Raw genomic sequence first — 17,449 nt, 5'->3', positions numbered from 1 at the left:
TCCAACACACGTCCTGACGTAGAGCCCAACACACGTCCCGACGTAGAGCTGGAAGTAAGCTACATCCCGACGTAGAGCCCAACACACGTCCCGACGTAGAGCTGAAAGTAAGCTAAATCCTGAGGTAGAGTCCAACACACGTCCCGACGTAGAGTCCAACACACGTCCCGACGTAGAGTCCAACACACGTCCCGACGTAGAGTCCAACACACGTCCCGACGTAGAGCTGGAAGGAAGCTACGTCCCGACGTAGAGCTAGAAGTAAGCTAAATCCCGACGTAGAGCCCAACACAGGTCCCGACGTAGAGCCCAACACACGTCCCGACGTAGAGCCCAACAGACGTCCCGACGTAGAGCCCAACACACGTCCCGACGTAGAGTCCAACACACGTCCCGACGTAGAGTCCAACACACGTCCCGACGTAGAGTCCAACACACGTCCCGACGTAGAGCTGGAAGGAAGCTACGTCCCGACGTAGAGCTAGAAGGAAGCTAAATCCCGACGTAGAGCCCAACACAGGTCCCGACGTAGAGCCCAACACACGTCCCGACGTAGAGCCCAACAGACGTCCCGACGTAGAGCCCAACACACGTCCCGACGTAGCGCCCAACACACGTCCCGACGTAGAGCTGAATGTAAGCTAAATCCTGAGGTAAAGCCCAACACACGTCCCGACGCAGAGCGGAAAGTAAGCTAAATCCTGAGGTAGAGCCCAACAAACGTCCCGACGCAGAGCGGAAAGTAAGCTAAATCCTGAGGTAGAGCCCAACAAACGTCCCGACGCAGAGCGGAAAGTAAGCTAAATCCTGAGGTAGAGCCCAACAAACGTCCCGACGCAGAGCGGAAAGTAAGCTAAATCCTGAGGTAGAGCCCAACACACGTCCCCACGTAGAGCTGAAAGTAAGCTAAATCCTGAGGTAGAGCCCAACACACGTCCCGACGTAGAGCCCAACACACGTCCCGACGTAGAGTCCAAAACACGTCCCGACTCAGAGCCAAACACACGTCCCGACGTAGAGCCCAAAACACGTTCCGACGTAGAGCCCAAAACACGTTCCGACGTAGAGCTGAAAGTAAGCTAAATCCTGAGGTAGAGCCCAACACACGTCCCGATGTAGAGCCCAACACACGTCCCGACGCAGAGCCAAACACACGTCCCGACGCAGAGCCAAACACACGTCCCGACGTAGAGCCCAACACACGTCCCGACGTAGAGCTGAAAGTAAGCTAAATCCTGATATAGAGCCCAACACACGTCCCGACGCAGAGCCCAACACACGTCCCGACGTAGAGCCCCACACAAGTCCCGACGTAGAGTCCCAAACACGTCCCGACGTAGAGCCCCACACACGTCCCGACGTAGAGCCCCACACACGTCCCGACGCAGAGCCCAACACACGTCCCGACGCAGAGCCCAACACACGTCCCGACGCAGAACCAAACACACGTCCCGACGTAGAGCCCAACACACGTTCCGATGTAGAGCTGAAAGTAAGCTAAATCATGATGTAGAGCCCAACACACGTCCCGACGCAGAGCCCAACACACGTCCCGACGTAGAGCCCAACACACGTCCCGACGCAGAGCGGAAAGTAAGCTAAATCCTGAGGTAGAGCCCAACACACGTCCCGACGCAGAGCGGAAAGTAAGCTAAATCCTGAGGTAGAGCCCAACACACTTCCCCACGTAGAGTTGAAAGTAAGCTAAATCCTGAGGTAGAGCCCAACACACGTCCCGACGTAGAGCCCAACACACGTCCCGACGCTGAGCCAAACACACGTCCCGACGCAGAGCCAAACATACGTCCCGACGCAGAGCCAAATACACGTCCCGACGTAGAGCTGAAAGTAAGCTAAATCCTGATGTAGAGCCCAACACACGTCCCGACACAGAGCCCAACACACGTCCCGACGTAGAGCCCAACACACGTCTCGACGCAGAGCGGAAAGTAAGCTAAATATGAGGTAGAGCCCAAAACACGTCCCGACGCAGAGCGGAAAGTAAGCTAAATCCTCAGGTAGAGCCCAACACACGTACCCACGAAGAGCTGAAAGTAAGCTAAATCCTGAGGTAGAGCCCAACTCACGTCCCGATGTAGAGCCCAACACACGTCCCGACGTAGAGCTGAAAGTAAGCTAAATCCTGAGGTAGAGCCCAACGCACATCTCGACGCAGAGCGCAACACACGTCCCGACGTAGAGCCTCACACACGTCCCGACGTAGAGCCCCACACACGTCCCGACGTAGAGCCCGACACACGTCCCGACGTAGAGCCCAACACACGTCCCGACGTAGAGCCCCACACAGGTCCCGACGTAGAGCCCCACACACATCCAGACGCAGAGCCCAACACACGTCCCGACGCAGAGCCCAACACATGTCCCGACGCAGAGCCAAACACACGTCCCGACGTAGAGCCCAACACACGTTACGATGTAGAGCTGAAAGTAAGCTAAATCCTGATGTAGAGCCCAACACACGGCCCGACGTAGAGCCCAACACACGTCCCGACGTAGAGCCCAACACACGTCCCTATGTAGAGCTGAAAGTAAGCTAAATCCTGATGTAGAGCCCAACACACGTCCCGACGCAGAGCCCAACACACGTCCCGACGTAGAGCGGAAAGTAAGCTAAATCCTGAGGTAGAGCCCAACACACGTCCCGACGCAGAGCGGAAAGTAAGCTAAATCCTGAGGTAGAGCCCAACACACGTCCCGACGCAGAGCGGAAAGTAAGCTAAATCCTGAGGTAGAGCCCAACACACGTCCCCACGTAGAGCTGAAAGTAAGCTAAATCCTGAGGTAGAGCCCAACACACGTCCCGACGTAGAGCCCAACAGACGTCCCGATGTAGAGCCCAACACACGTCCCGACGTAGAGCCCAACAGACGTCCCGACGTAGAGCCCAACACACGTCCCGACGTAGAGCCCAACACACGTCCCGACGTAGAGCCCAACACACGTCCCGACGTAGAGCTGAATGTAAGCTAAATCCTGAGGTAAAGCCCAACACACGTCCCGACGCAGAGCGGAAAGTAAGCTAAATCCTGAGGTAGAGCCCAACAAACGTCCCGACGCAGAGCGGAAAGTAAGCTAAATCCTGAGGTAGAGCCCAACAAACGTCCCGACGCAGAGCGGAAAGTAAGCTAAATCCTGAGGTAGAGCCCAACACACGTCCCCACGTAGAGCTGAAAGTAAGCTAAATCCTGAGGTAGAGCCCAACACACGTCCCGACGTAGAGCCCAACACACGTCCCGACGTAGAGCCCAACACACGTCCCGACGTAGAGTCCAAAACACGTCCCGACTCAGAGCCAAACACACGTCCCGACGTAGAGCCCAAAACACGTTCCGACGTAGAGCTGAAAGTAAGCTAAATCCTGAGGTAGAGCCCAACACACGTCCCGATGTAGAGCCCAACACACGTCCCGACGCAGAGCCAAACACACGTCCCGACGCAGAGCCAAACACACGTCCCGACGTAGAGCCCAACACACGTCCCGACGTAGAGCTGAAAGTAAGCTAAATCCTGATATAGAGCCCAACACACGTCCCGACGCAGAGCCCAACACACGTCCCGACGTAGAGCCCAACACACGTCCCGACGTAGACCTGAAAGTAAGCTAAATCCTGATGTAAAGCCCAACGCACGTCCCGACGCAGAGCGCAACACACATCCCGACGTAGAGCCCCACACACGTCCCGACGTAGAGCCCCACACACGTCCCGACGTAGAGCCCCACACACGTCCCGACGTAGAGCCCCACACACGTCCCGACGCAGAGCCCCACACACGTCCCGACGGAGAGCCCAACACACGTCCCGACGCAGAGCCCAACACACGTCCCGACGCAGAACCAAACACACGTCCCGACGTAGAGCCCAACACACGTTCCGATGTAGAGCAGAAAGTAAGCTAAATCATGATGTAGAGCCCAACACACGTCCCGACGCAGAGCCCAACACACGTCCCGACGCAGAGCCCAACACACGTCCCGACGCAGAGCGGAAAGTAAGCTAAATCCTGAGGTAGAGCCCAACACACGTCCCGACGCAGAGCGGAAAGTAAGCTAAATCCTGAGGTAGAGCCCAACACACTTCCCCACGTAGAGCTGAAAGTAAGCTAAATCCTGAGGTAGAGCCCAACACACGTCCCGACGTAGAGCCCAACACACGTCCCGACGCTGAGCCAAACACACGTCCCGACGCAGAGCCAAACATACGTCCCGACGCAGAGCCCAACACACGTCCCGACGTAGAGCTGAAAGTAAGCTAAATCCTGATGTAGAGCCCAACACACGTCCCGACGCAGAGCCCAACACACGTCCCGACGTAGAGCCCAACACACGTCTCGACGCAGAGCGGAAAGTAAGCTAAATATGAGGTAGAGCCCAAAACACGTCCCGACGCAGAGCGGAAAGTAAGCTAAATCCTCAGGTAGAGCCCAACACACGTCCCCACGTAGAGCTGAAAGTAAGCTAAATCCTGAGGTAGAGCCCAACACACGTCCCCACGTAGAGCTGAAAGTAAGCTAAATCCTGAGGTAGAGCCCAACACACGTCCCGACGTAGAGCCCAACACACGTCCCGACGTAGAGCCCAACACACGTCCTAACGTACAGCCCCACACACGTCCCGACGTAGAGCCCAACACACGTCCCGACGCAGAGCCAAACACACGTCCCGACGTAGAGCCCAACACACGTCCCGACCTAGAGCCCAACACACGTCCCGACGCAGAGCGGAAAGTAAGCTAAATCCTGAGGTAGAGCCCAACAGACGTCCCGACGCAGAGCGGAAAGTAAGCTAAATCCTGAGGTAGAGCCCAACACACGTCCCGACGTAGAGCCCAACACACGTCCCGACGTAGACCTGAAAGTAAGCTAAATCCCGACGTACAGCCCAACACACGTCCCGACGTAGAGTCCAACACACGTCCCGACGTAGAGTCCAACACACGTCCCGACGTAGACCTGGAAGTAAGCTAAATCCCGACGTAGAGCCCAACACACGTCCCGACGTAGAGCCCAACACACGTCCCGAAGTAGAGCCCAACACACGTCCCGACGTAGAGCCCAACACACGTCCCGACGTAGAGCCCAACACACGTCCCGACGTAGAGCTGAATGTAAGCTAAATCCTGAGGTAGAGCCCAATACACGTCCCGACGCAGAGCGGAAAGTAAGCTAAATCCTGAGATAGAGCCCAACACACATCCCGACGTAGAGCGGAAAGTAAGCTAAATCCCGACGTAGAGCCCAACACACGTCCCGACGTAGAGCCCAACACATGTCCCGACGTAGAACCCAACAGACGTCCCGACGTAGAGACCAACACACGTCCCGATGTAGAGCGCAACACACGTCCCGACGTAGAGCCCAAAACACGTCCCGACGGAGAGACCAACACACGTCCCGACGGAGAGCCCAACACACGCCCCGACGGAGAGCCCAACACACGCCCCGACGGAGAGGCCAACACACGTCCCGACGTAGAGCTGAAAGTAAGCTAAATCCTGACGTAGAGCCCAACGCACGTCCCGACGTAGAGCCCAACGCACGTCCCGACGTAGAGCCCAACGCACGTCCCGACGTAGAGCCCAACACACGTCCCGACGTAGAGCTGTAAGTAAGCTAAATCCTAAAGGTAGAGCCCAACACACGTCCCGACGTAGAGCCCAACACACGTCCCGACGCAGAGCCCAACACACGTTCCGATGTAGAGCTGAAAGTAAGCGAAATCCTGATGTAGAGCCCAACACACGTCCCGACGCACAGCCCAACACAGGTCCCGACGCACAGCCCAACACACGTCCCGACGTAGAGCTGAAAGTAAGCTAAATCCTGAAGTAGAGCCCAACACACGTCCCGACGCAGAGCGGAAAGTAAGCTAAATCCTGAGGTAGAGCCCAACACACGTCCCGACGCAGAGCGGAAAGTAAGATACATCCTGAGGTAGAGCCCAACACACGTCCCGACGTAGAGCCCAACACACGTCCCGACGTAGAGCCCAACACACGTCCCGACGTAGATCTGAAAGTAAGCTAAATCCTGAGGTAGAGACCAACACACGTCCCCACGTAGAGCTGAAAGTAGTGTAAATCCTGAGGTAGAGTCCAACACACGTCCCGACGTAGAGTCCAACACACGTCCCGACTTAGAGTCCAACACACGTCCCGACGTAGATTCCAACACACGTCCCGACGTAGAGTCCAACACACGTCCCGACGTAGACCTGGAAGTAAGCTAAATCCCGACGTAGAGCCCAACACACGTCCCGACGTAGAGCTGGAAGTAAGCTAAATCCCCACGTAGAGCCCAACACACGTCCCGACGTAGAGCCCAACACACGTCCCGACGTAGAGCCCAACACACGTCCCGACGTAGAGTCCAACACACGTCCCGACGTAGAGTCCAACACACGTCCCGACGTAGAGCTAGAAGTAAGCTAAATCCCGACGTAGAGCCCAACACACGTCCCGACGTAGAGCCCAACACACGTCCCGACGTAGAGCCCAACACACGTCCCGACGTAGAGCCCAACACACGTCCCGACGTAGAGCTGGAAGTAAGCTAAATCCCGACGTAGAGCCCAACACACGTCCCGACGTAGAGCTGGAAGTAAGCTAAATCCCAACGTAGAGCCCAACGCACGTCCCGACGTAGAGCTGGAAGTAAGCTAAATCCTGAGGTAGAGCCCAACACACGTCCCCACGTAGAGCTGAAAGTAAGCTAAATCCTGAGGTAGAGTCCAACACAGGTCCCGACGTAGAGTCCAACACACGTCCCGACTTAGAGTCCAACACACGTCCCGACGTAGAGTCCAACACACGTCCCGACGTAGACCTGGAAGTAAGCTAAATCCCGACGTAGAGCCCAACACACGTCCCGACGTAGAGCTGGAAGTAAGCTAAATCCCCACGTAGAGCCCAACACACGTCCCGACGTAGAGCCCAACACACGTCCCGAAGTAGAGCCCAACACACGTCCCGACGTAGAGCCCAACACACGTCCCGACGTAGAGTCCAACACACGTCCCGACGTAGAGTCCAACACACGTCCCGACGTAGAGCTAGAAGTAAGCTAAATCCCGACGTAGAGCCCAACACACGTCCCGACGTAGAGCCCAACACACGTCCCGACGTAGAGCTCAACACACGTCCCGACGTAGAGCCCAACACACGTCCCGACGTAGAGCCCAACACACGTCCCGACGTAGAGCTGGAAGTAAGCTAAATCCCGACGTAGAGCCCAACACACGTCCCGACGTAGAGCTGGAAGTAAGCTAAATCCCGACGTAGAGCCCAACGCACGTCCCGACGTAGAGCTGAAAGTAAGCTAAATCCTGAGGTAGAGCCCAACACACGTCCCCACGTAGAGCTGAAAGTAAGCTAAATCCTGAGGTAGAGTCCAACACAGGTCCCGACGTAGAGTCCAAGACACGTCCCGACGTAGAGCCCAACACACGTTCCGACGTAGAGCCCAACACACGTCCCGACGTAGAACCCAACAGACGTCCCGACGTAGAGACCAACACACGTCCCGATGTAGAGCGCAACACACGTCCCGACGTAGAGCCCAAAACACGTCCCGACGGAGAGACCAACACACGTCCCGACGGAGAGCCCAACACACGCCCCGACGGAGAGCCCAACACACACCCCGACGGAGAGCCCAACACACGTCCCGACGTAGAGCTGAAAGTAAGCTAAATCCTGACGTAGAGCCCAACGCACGTCCCGACGTAGAGCCCAACGGACGTCCCGACGTAGAGCCCAACGCACGTCCCGACGTAGAGCCCAACACACGTCCCGACGTAGAGCTGTAAGTAAGCTAAATCCTAAAGGTAGAGCCCAACACACGTCCCGACGTAGAGCCCAACACACGTCCCGACGCAGAGCCCAACACACGTTCCGATGTAGAGCTGAAAGTAAGCGAAATCCTGATGTAGAGCCCAACACACGTCCCGACGCACAGCCCAACACACGTCCCGACGCACAGCCCAACACACGTCCCGACGTAGAGCTGAAAGTAAGCTAAATCCTGAAGTAGAGCCCAACACATCCCGACGCAGAGCGGAAAGTAAGCTAAATCCTGAGGTAGAGCCCAACACACGTCCCGACGCAGAGCGGAAAGTAAGATACATCCTGAGGTAGAGCCCAACACACGTCCCGACGTAGAGCCCAACACACGTCCCGATGTAGAGCCCAACACACGTCCCGACGTAGAGCCCAACACACGTCCCGACGTAGATCTGAAAGTAAGCTAAATCCTGAGGTAGAGCCCAACACACGTCCCCACGTAGAGCTGAAAGTAGTGTAAATCCTGAGGTAGAGTCCAACACACGTCCCGACGTAGAGTCCAACACACGTCCCGACTTAGAGTCCAACACACGTCCCGACGTAGATTCCAACACACGTCCCGACGTAGAGTCCAACACACGTCCCGACGTAGACCTGGAAGTAAGCTAAATCCCGACGTAGAGCCCAACACACGTCCCGACGTAGAGCTGGAAGTAAGCTAAATCCCCACGTAGAGCCCAACACACGTCCCGACGTAGAGCCCAACACACGTCCCGAGGTAGAGCCCAACACACGTCCCGACGTAGAGTCCAACACACGTCCCGACGTAGAGCTAGAAGTAAGCTAAATCCCGACGTAGAGCCCAACACACGTCCCGACGTAGAGCCCAACACACGTCCCGACGTAGAGCCCAACACACGTCCCGACGTAGAGCCCAACACACGTCCCGACGTAGAGCTGGAAGTAAGCTAAATCCTGACGTAGAGCCCAACACACGTCCCGAAGTAGAGCTGGAAGTAAGCTAAATCCCGACGTAGAGCCCAACGCACGTCCCGACGTAGAGCTGGAAGTAAGCTAAATCCTGAGGTAGACCCCAACACACGTCCCCACGTAGAGCTGAAAGTAAGCTAAATCCTGAGGTAGAGTCCAACACAGGTCCCGACGTAGAGTCCAACACACGTCCCGACTTAGAGTCCAACACACGTCCCGACGTAGAGTCCAACACACGTCCCGACGTAGACCTGGAAGTAAGCTAAATCCCGACGTAGAGCCCAACACACGTCCCGACGTAGAGCTGGAAGTAAGCTAAATCCCCACGTAGAGCCCAACACACGTCCCGACGTAGAGCCCAACACACGTCCCGAAGTAGAGCCCAACACACGTCCCGACGTAGAGCCCAACACACGTCCCGACGTAGAGTCCAACACACGTCCCGACGTAGAGTCCAACACACGTCCCGACGTAGAGCTAGAAGTAAGCTAAATCCCGACGTAGAGCCCAACACACGTCCCGACGTAGAGCCCAACACACGTCCCGACGTAGAGCTCAACACACGTCCCGACGTAGAGCCCAACACACGTCCCGACGTAGAGCCCAACACACGTCCCGACGTAGAGCTGGAAGTAAGCTAAATCCCGACGTAGAGCCCAACACACGTCCCGACGTAGAGCTGTAAGTAAGCTAAATCCTAAAGGTAGAGCCCAACACACGTCCCGACGTAGAGCCCAACACACGTCCCGACGTAGAGCCCAACACACGTCCCGAAGTAGAGCCCAACACACGTCCCGACGCAGAGCCCAACACACGTTCCGATGTAGAGCTGAAAGTAAGCGAAATCCTGATGTAGAGCCCAACACACGTCCCGACGCACAGCCCAACACACGTCCCGACGCACAGCCCAACACACGTCCCGACGTAGAGCTGAAAGTAAGCTAAATCCTGAAGTAGAGCCCAACACACGTCCCGACGCAGAGCGGAAAGTAAGCTAAATCCTGAGGTAGAGCCCAACACACGTCCCGACGCAGAGCGGAAAGTAAGATACATCCTGAGGTAGAGCCCAACACACGTCCCGACGTAGAGCCCAACACACGTCCCGACGTAGAGCCCAACACACGTCCCGACGTAGAGCCCAACACACGTCCCGACGTAGATCTGAAAGTAAGCTAAATCCTGAGGTAGAGCCCAACACACGTCCCCACGTAGAGCTGAAAGTAGTGTAAATCCTGAGGTAGAGTCCAACACACGTCCCGACGGAGAGTCCAACACACGTCCCGACTTAGAGTCCAACACACGTCCCGACGTAGATTCCAACACACGTCCCGACGTAGAGTCCAACACACGTCCCGACGTAGACCTGGAAGTAAGCTAAATCCCGACGTAGAGCCCAACACACGTCCCGACGTAGAGCTGGAAGTAAGCTAAATCCCCACGTAGAGCCCAACACACGTCCCGACGTAGAGCCCAACACACGTCCCGAGGTAGAGCCCAACACACGTCCCGACGTAGAGTCCAACACACGTCCCAACGTAGAGCTAGAAGTAAGCTAAATCCCGACGTAGAGCCCAACACACGTCCCGACGTAGAGCCCAACACACGTCCCGACGTAGAGCTGGAAGTAAGCTAAATCCTGACGTAGAGCCCAACACACGTCCCGACGTAGAGCTGGAAGTAAGCTAAATCCCGACGTAGAGCCCAACGCACGTCCCGACGTAGAGCTGGAAGTAAGCTAAATCCTGAGGTAGAGCCCAACACACGTCCCCACGTAGAGCTGAAAGTAAGCTAAATCCTGAGGTAGAGTCCAACACAGGTCCCGACGTAGAGTCCAACACACGTCCCGACTTAGAGTCCAACACACGTCCCGACGTAGAGTCCAACACACGTCCCGACGTAGACCTGGAAGTAAGCTAAATCCCGACGTAGAGCCCAACACACGTCCCAACGTAGAGCTGGAAGTAAGCTAAATCCCCACGTAGAGACCAACACACGTCCCGACGTAGAGCCCAACACACGTCCCGAAGTAGAGCCCAACACACGTCCCGACGTAGAGCCCAACACACGTCCCGACGTAGAGTCCAACACACGTCCCGACGTAGAGTCCAACACACGTCCCGACGTAGAGCTAGAAGTAAGCTAAATCCCGACGTAGAGCCCAACACACGTCCCGACGTAGAGCCCAACACACGTCCCGACGTAGAGCTCAACACACGTCCCGACGTAGAGCCCAACACACGTCCCGACGTAGAGCCCAACACACGTCCCGACGTAGAGCTGAAAGTAAGCTAAATCCCGACGTAGAGCCCAACACACGTCCCGACGTAGAGCTGGAAGTAAGCTAAATCCCGACGTAGAGCCCAACGCACGTCCCGACGTAGAGCTGAAAGTAAGCTAAATCCTGAGGTAGAGCCCAACACACGTCCCCACGTAGAGCTGAAAGTAAGCTAAATCCTGAGGTAGAGTCCAACACAGGTCCCGACGTAGAGTCCAACACACGTCCCGACTTAGAGTCCAACACACGTCCCGACTTAGAGTCCAACACACGTCCCGACGTAGACCTGGAAGTAAGCTAAATCCCGACGTAGAGCCCAACACACGTCCCGACGTAGAGCTGGAAGTAAGATAAATCCCCACATAGAGCCCAACACACGTCCCGACGTAGAGCCCAACACACGTCCCGACGTAGAGCCCAACACACGTCCCGACGTAGAGCCCAACACACGTCCCGACGTAGAGCTAGAAGTAAGCTAAACCCCGACGTAGAGCCCAACACACGTCCCTACGTAGAGCCCAACACACGTCCCGACGTAGAGCCCAACACACGTCCCGACGTAGATCTGAAAGTAAGCAAAATCCTGACGTAGAGCCCAACACACGTCCCGACGTAGAGCCCTACATACGTCCCGACGTAGAGCCCAACACACGTCCCGACGCAGAGCCCAACACACGTCCCGACGCAGAGCCCAACACACGTTCCGATGTAGAGCTGAAAGTAAGCTAAATCCTGAGGTAGAGCCCAACACACGTCCCGACGCAGAGCGGAAAGTAAGCTAAATCCTGAGGTAGAGCCCAACACACGTCCCGACGCAGAGCGGAAAGCAAGCTAAATCCTGAGGTAGAGCCCAACACACGTCCCGACGCAGAGCGGAAAGTAAACTAAATCCTGAGGTAGAGCCCAACACACGTCCCGACGTAGAGCTGTAAGTAAGCTAAATCCTAAAGGTAGAGCCCAACACAGGTCCCGACGTAGAGCCCAACACACGTCCCGACGTAGAGCCCAACGCACGTCCCGACGTAGAGCCCAACGCACGTCCCGACGTAGAGCCCAACGCACGTCCTGACGTAGAGCCCAACGCAGGTCCCGACGTAGAGCCCAACGCACGTCCCGACGTAGAGCTGAAAGTAAGCTAAATCCTGAGGTAGAGCCCAACACACGTCCCCACGTAGAGCTGAAAGTAAGCTAAATCCTGAGTTAGAGTCCAACACACGTCCCGACGTAGAGTCCAACACACGTCCCGACGTAGAGTCCAACACACGTCCCGACGTAGAGCTGGAAGTAAGCTACGTCCCGACGTAGAGCTAGAAGTAAGCTAAATCCCGACGTAGAGCCCAACACACGTCCCGACGTAGAGCCCAACACACGTCCCGACGTAGATCTGAAAGTAAGCAAAATCCTGACGTAGAGCCCAACACACGTCCCGACGTAGAGCCCAACACACGTCCCGACGTAGAGCCCAACACACGTCCCGACGTAGAGCCCAACACACGTCCCGACGCAGAGCCAAACACACGTCCCGACGCAGAGCCCAACACACGTCCCGACGCAGAGCCCAACACACGTTCCGATGTAGAGCTGAAAGTAAGCTAAATCCTGAGGTAGAGCCCAACACACGTCCCGACGCAGAGCGGAAAGTAAGCTAAATCCTGAGGTAGAGCCCAACACACGTCCCGACGCAGAGCGGAAAGTAAGCTAAATCCTGAGGTAGAGCCCAAGACACGTCCCGACGCAGAGCGAAAAGTAAGCTAAATCCTGAGGTAGAGCCAAACACACGTCCCCACGTAGAGCTGAAAGTAAGCTAAATCCTGAGGTAGAGCCCAACACACGTCCCGACGTAGAGCCCAACACACGTCCCGACGTAGAGCCCAACACACGTCCCGACGTAGAGCCCAACACACGTCCCGACGTAGAGCTGGAAGTAAGCTAAATCCCCACGTAGAGCCCAACACACGTCCCGACGTAGAGCTGGAAGCAAGCTAAATCCCCACGTAGAGCCCAACACACGTCCCGACGTAGAGCCCAACACACGTCCCGACGTAGAGCCCAACACACGTCCCGACGTAGAGCCCAACACACGTCCCGACGTAGAGTCCAACACACGTCCCGACGTAGAGCTGGAAGTAAGCTAAATCCCCACGTAGAGCCCAACACACGTCCCGACGTAGAGCCCAACACACGTCCCGACGTAGAGCCCAACACACGTCCCGACGTAGAGCTGAAAGTAAGCAAAATGCTGAGGTAGAGCCCAACACACGTCCCGACGCAGAGCGGAAAGTAAGCAAAATGCTGAGGTAGAGCCCAACACACGTCCCGACGCAGAGCGGGAAGTAAGCTAAATCCTGAGGTAGAGCCCAACACACGTCCCCACGTAGAGCGGAAAGTAAGTTAAATCCTGAGGTAGAGCCCAACACACGTCCCGACGTAGAGCCCAACACACGTCCCGACGTAGAGCCCAACACACGTCCCGACGTAGAGCCCAACACACGTCGCGACGTAGAGCCCAACACACGTCCCGACGTAGAGCCCAACACACGTCCCGACGTAGAGAGGGAAGTAAGCTAAATCCCGACGTAGAGCCCAACGCACGTCCCGACGTAGAGCCCAACACATGTCCCGACGTAGAACCCAACACACGTCCCGACGTAGAGCCCAACACACGTCCCGACGTAGAGCCCAACAGACGTCCCGACGTAGAGCTGAAAGTAAGCTAAATCCTGACTTAGAGCCCAACACACGTCCCGACGTAGAGCCCAACACACGTCCCGATGTAGAGCCCAACACACGTCCCGACGTAGAGCCCAACACACGTCCCGACGGAGAGACCAAGACACGTCCCGACGGAGAGCCCAACACACGCCCCGACGGAGAGCCCAACAGTCGCCCCGACGGAGAGCCCAACACACGTCCCGACGTAGAGCTGAAAGTAAGCTAAATCCTGACGTAGAGCCCAACGCACGTCCCGACGTAGACCCCAACGCACGTCCCGACATAGAGCCCAACGCACGTCCCGACGTAGAGCCCAACACACGTCCCGACGTAGAGCCCAACACACGTCCCGACGTAGAGCTGTAAGTAAGATAAATCCTAAAGGTAGAGCCCAACACACGTCCCGACGTAGAGCCCAACACACGTCCCGACGTAGAGCCCAACGCACGTCCCGACGTAGAGCCCAACGCACGTCCCGACGTAGAGCCCAACGCACGTCCCGACGTAGAGCCCAACGCACGTCCCGACGTAGAGCCCAACGCAGGTCCCGACGTAGAGCCCAACGCACGTCCTGACGCAGAGCCCAACACACGTTCCGATGTAGTGCTGAAAGTAAGCGAAATCCTGATGTAGAGCCCAACACACGTCCCGACGCACAGCCCAACACACGTCCCGACGTAGAGCTGAAAGTAAGCTAAATCCTGAAGTAGAGCCCAACACACGTCCCGACGCAGAGCGGAAAGTAAGCTAAATCCTGAGGTAGAGCCCAACACACGTCCCGACGCAGAGCGGAAAGTAAGCTAAATCCTGAGGTAGAGCCCAACACACGTCCCGACGCAGAGCGGAAAGTAAGCTAAATCCTGAGGTAGAGCCAAACACACGTCCCCACGTAGAGCTGAAAGTAAGCTAAATCCTGAGGTAGAGCCCAACACACGTCCCGACGTAGAGTCCAACACACGTCCCGACGTAGAGTCCAACACACGTCCCGACGTAGAGCTGGAAGTAAGCTAAATCCCCACGTAGAGCCCAACACACGTCCCGACGTAGAGCCCAACACACGTCCCGACGTAGAGTCCAACACACGTCCCGATGTAGAGCTGGAAGTAAGCTAAATCCCCACGTAGAGCCCAACACACGTCCCGACGTAGAGCCCAACACACGTCCCGACGTAGAGCCCAACACACGTCCCGACGTAGAGCTGGAAGTAAGCTAAATCCCCACTTAGAGCCCAACACACGTCCCGACGTAGAGCCCAACACACGTCCCGACGTAGAGCCCAACACACGTCCCGACGTAGAGCTGAAAGTAAGCAAAATGCTGAGGTAGAGCCCAACACACGTCCCGACGCAGAGCGGAAAGTAAGCAAAATGCTGAGGTAGAGCCCAACACACGTCACGACGCAGAGCGGAAAGTAAGCTAAATCCTGAGGTAGAGCCCAACACACGTCCCCACGTAGAGCGGAAAGTAAGTTAAATCCTGAGGTAGAGCCCAACACACGTCCCGACGTAGAGCCCAACACACGTCCCGACGTAGAGCCCAACACACGTCCCGACGTAGAGCCCAACACACGTCGCGACGTAGAGTCCAACACACGTCCCGACGTAGAGCCCAACACACGTTCCGAAGTAGAGAGGGAAGTAAGCTAAATCCCGACGTAGAGCCCAACGCACGTCCCGACGTAGAGCCCAACACATGTCCCGACGTAGAACCCAACACACGTCCCGACGTAGAGCCCAACACACGTCCCGACGTAGAGCCCAACAGACGTCCCGACGTAGAGCTGAAAGTAAGCTAAATCCTGACTTAGAGCCCAACACACGTCCCGACGTAGAGCTCAACACACGTCCCGATGTAGAGCCCAACACACGTCCCGACGTAGAGCCCAACACACGCCCCGACGGAGAGACCAAGACATGTCCCGACGGAGAGCCCAACACACGCCCCGACGGAGAGCCCAACAGTTGCCCCGACGGAGAGCCCAACACACGTCCCGAAGTAGAGCTGAAAGTAAGCTAAATCCTGACGTAGAGCCCAACGCACGTCCCGACGTAGAGCCCAACGCACGTCCCGACGTAGAGCCCAACGCACGTCCCGACGTAGAGCCCAACGCACGTCCCGACGTAGAGCCCAACACACGTCCCGACGTAGAGCTGTAAGTAAGATAAATCCTAAAGGTAGAGCCCAACACACGTCCCGACGTAGAGCCCAACATACGTCCCGACGTAGAGCCCAACACACGTCCCGACGTAGAGCCCAACGCACGTCCCGACGTAGAGCCCAACGCACGTCCCGACGTAGAGCCCAACGCAGGTCCCGACGTAGAGCCCAACACACGTCCCGACGCACAGCCCAACACACGTCCCGACGTAGAGCTGAAAGTAAGCTAAATCCTGAAGTAGAGCCCAACACACGTCCCGACGCAGAGCGTAAAGTAAGCTAAATCCTGAGGTAGAGCCCAACACACATCCCGACGCAGAGCGGAAAGTAAGATAAATCCTGAGGTAGAGCCCAACACACGTCCCGACGTAGAGCCCAACACACGTCCCGACGTAGAGCCCAACACACATCCCGACGTAGAGCCCAACACATGTCCCGACGTAGAGCCCAACACACGTCCCGACGTAGAGCCCAACACACGTCCCGACGTAGAGCTGGAAGTAAGCTAAATCCCGACGTAGAGCCCAACAGACGTCCCGACGTAGAGCTGGAAGTAAGCTAAATCCCGACGTAGAGCCCAACGCACGTCCCGACGTAGAGCTGAAAGTAAGCTAAATCCCGAGGAAGAGCCCAACACACGTCCCGACGTAGAGCCCAACAGACGTCCCGACGTAGAGCCCAACACAAGTCCCGACGTAGAGCCCAACACACGTCCCGACGTAGAGCTGGAAGTAAGCTAAATCCCGACGTAGAGCCCAACAGACGTCCCGACGTAGAGCTGGAAGTAAGCTAAATCCCGACGTAGAGCCCAACGCACGTCCCGACGTAGAGCTGAAAGTAAGCTAAATCCCGAGGAAGAGCCCAACACACGTCCCGACGCAGAGCCCAACACACGTCCCGACGTAGAGCTGAAAGTAAGCTAAATCCTGAGGTAGAGCCCAACACACGTCCCGACGCAGAGCAGAAAGTAAGCTAAATCCTGTGGTACAGCCCAACACACGACCCGACGCAGAGCGGAAAGTAAGCTAAATCCTGAGGTAGAGCCCAACACACGTCCCCACGTAGAGCTGAAAGTAAGCTAAATCCTGAGGTAGAGCCCAACACACGTCCCGACATAGACCTGAGAGTAAGCTAAATCCTGATATAGAGCCTAACACACGTCCCGACTTAGAGCCCAACACACGTCCCGACATAGACCTGAAAGTAAGCTCAATCCTGATGTAGAGTCCAATACACGTCCCGAGGTAGAGTCCAACACACGTCCCCACGTAGAGTCCAACACACGTCCCGACGTAGAGTCCAAGACACGTCCCGACGTAGAGTCCAACACACGTCCCGACGTAGAGCTGGAAGTAAGCTAAATCCCCACGTAAAGCCCAACACACATCCCGACGTAGAGCCCAACACACGTCCCGACGTAGAGCCCAACACACGTCCCGACGTAGAGCTGAAAGTAAGCTAAATCCTGAGGTAGAGCCCAACACACGTCCCGACATAGACCTGAAAGTAAGCTAAA

Source organism: Leptosomus discolor, unplaced genomic scaffold, assembly GCF_034619465.1.
Source record: "Leptosomus discolor isolate bLepDis1 unplaced genomic scaffold, bLepDis1.hap2 HAP2_SCAFFOLD_30, whole genome shotgun sequence".
NCBI classification, from domain to species: domain Eukaryota; kingdom Metazoa; phylum Chordata; class Aves; order Leptosomiformes; family Leptosomidae; genus Leptosomus; species Leptosomus discolor.
The sequence above is the reverse complement of the archived record's forward strand: the minus strand, read 5'-3'. Positions refer to the sequence as shown.